This window comes from Musa acuminata, unplaced genomic scaffold (assembly GCF_036884655.1).
Source record: "Musa acuminata AAA Group cultivar baxijiao unplaced genomic scaffold, Cavendish_Baxijiao_AAA HiC_scaffold_248, whole genome shotgun sequence".
Classification (NCBI taxonomy): domain Eukaryota; kingdom Viridiplantae; phylum Streptophyta; class Magnoliopsida; order Zingiberales; family Musaceae; genus Musa; species Musa acuminata.
In genome coordinates this window covers 2,501-5,000 of record NW_027020513.1, presented here as the reverse complement: position 1 = coordinate 5,000, position 2,500 = coordinate 2,501, and positions in this window count along the sequence as shown.

Below are 2,500 nucleotides of genomic sequence, written 5' to 3'. Positions count from 1 at the left end.
GGCCTGTTTTTGGTCTGTTCTGGCGTGGCGCGGTGACCGTCGTGAGCGGAGCAAAACGTCAGCCATCTCAGCACCTTGGAACCCCCCGGGTGGCACAGGGCTGGATGGGGCTTTCGTATAGCAGGGACGGTGCTGCCTCACGCTTCGCTCGCTGTTCGCCGCTCGCCGCTCGCTCGCGCAACCTAAAATGGCCAGTTTTGGCCCGTTTTTGGGCTGTTTTGGCCTGTTTTTGGTCCGTTCTTGCGTGGCACGGCGACCGTCGTGAGCGGAGCAAAACGTCAGCCATCTCAGCACCCTGGAACCCCCCGGGTGGCACAGGGCTGGATGGGGCTTTCGTATAGCAGGGACGGTGCTGCCTCTCGCTTCGCTCGCTGTTCGCCGCTCACCGCTCGCTCGCTCAGCCAAAAATGGCCAGTTTTGGCCCGTTTTTGGGCTGTTTTGGCCTGTTTTTGGTCCGTTCTTGCATGGCGCGGTGACCGTCGTGAGCGGAGCAAAACGTCAGCCATCTCAGCACCCTGGAACCCCCCGGGTGGCACAGGGCTGGATGGGGCTTTCGTATAGCAGGGACGGTGCTGCCTCACGCTTCGCTCGCTGTTCGCCGCTCGCCGCTCGCTCGCGCAGCCAAAAATGACCAGTTTTGGCCCGTTTTTGGGCTGTTTTGGCCTGTTTATGGTCCGTTCTTGCGTGGTGCGGTGACCGTCGTGAGCGGAGCAAAACGTCAGCCATCTCAGCACCCTGGAACCCCCCGGGTGGCACAGGGCTGGATGGGGCTTTCGTATATAGCAGGGACGGTGCTGCCTCTCGCTTCGCTCGCTGTCCGCCGCTCGCCGCTCGCTCGCGCAGCCAAAAATGGCCAGTTTTGGCCCGTTTTTGGGCCGTTTTGGCCAGTTTTTGGCCTGTTCTTGCATTGCGCGGTGACCGTCGAGAGCGGAGCAAAACGTCAGCCATCTCAGCACCCTGGAACCCCCCGGGTGGCACAGGGCTGGATGGGGCTTTCGTATAGCAGGGACGGTGCTGCCTCTCGCTTCGCTCGCTGTCCGCCGCTCGCCGCTCGCTCGTGCAGCCAAAAATGGCCAGTTTTGGCCCGTTTTTGGGCCGTTTTGGCCAGTTTTTGGCCTGTTCTTGCATTGCGCGGTGACCGTCGAGAGCGGAGCAAAACGTCAGCCATCTCAGCACCCTGGAACCCCCCGGGTGGCACAGGGCTGGATGGGGCTTTCGTATAGCAGGGACGGTGCTGCCTCTCGCTTCGCTCGCTGTCCGCCGCTCGCCGCTCGCTCGTGCAGCCAAAAATGGCCAGTTTTGGCCCGTTTTTGGGCCGTTTTGGCCAGTTTTTGGCCTGTTCTTGCATTGCGCGGTGACCGTCGAGAGCGGAGCAAAACGTCAGCCATCTCAGCACCCTGGAACCCCCCGGGTGGCACAGGGCTGGATGGGGCTTTCGTATAGCAGGGACGGTGCTGCCTCTCGCTTCGCTCGCTGTCCGCCGCTCGCCGCTCGCTCGTGCAGCCAAAAATGGCCAGTTTTGGCCCGTTTTTGGGCCGTTTTGGCCAGTTTTTGGCCTGTTCTTGCATTGCGCGGTGACCGTCGAGAGCGGAGCAAAACGTCAGCCATCTCAGCACCCTGGAACCCCCCGGGTGGCACAGGGCTGGATGGGGCTTTCGTATAGCAGGGACGGTGCTGCCTCTCGCTTCGCTCGCTGTCCGCCGCTCGCCGCTCGCTCGTGCAGCCAAAAATGGCCAGTTTTGGCCCGTTTTTGGGCCGTTTTGGCCAGTTTTTGGCCTGTTCTTGCATTGCGCGGTGACCGTCGAGAGCGGAGCAAAACGTCAGCCATCTCAGCACCCTGGAACCCCCCGGGTGGCACAGGGCTGGATGGGGCTTTCGTATAGCAGGGACGGTGCTGCCTCTCGCTTCGCTCGCTGTCCGCCGCTCGCCGCTCGCTCGCGCAGCCAAAAATGGCCAGTTTTGGCCCGTTTTTGGGCCGTTTTGGCCAGTTTTTGGCCTGTTCTTGCATTGCGCGGTGACCGTCGAGAGCGGAGCAAAACGTCAGCCATCTCAGCACCCTGGAACCCCCCGGGTGGCACAGGGCTGGATGGGGCTTTCGTATAGCAGGGACGGTGCTGCCTCTCGCTTCGCTCGCTGTCCGCCGCTCGCCGCTCGCGCAGCCAAAAATGGCCAGTTTTGGCCCGTTTTTGGGCCGTTTTGGCCAGTTTTTGGCCTGTTCTTGCATTGCGCGGTGACCGTCGAGAGCGGAGCAAAACGTCAGCCATCTCAGCACCCTGGAACCCCCCGGGTGGCACAGGGCTGGATGGGGCTTTCGTATAGCAGGGACGGTGCTGCCTCTCGCTTCGCTCGCTGTTCGCCGCTCGCCGCTCGCTCGCGCAGCCAAAAATGGCCAGTTTTGGCCCGTTTTTGGGCTGTTTTGGCCAGTTTTTGGCCTGTTCTTGCGTGGTGCGGTGACCGTCGTGAGCGGAGCAAAACGTCAGCCATCTCAGCACCCTGGAAC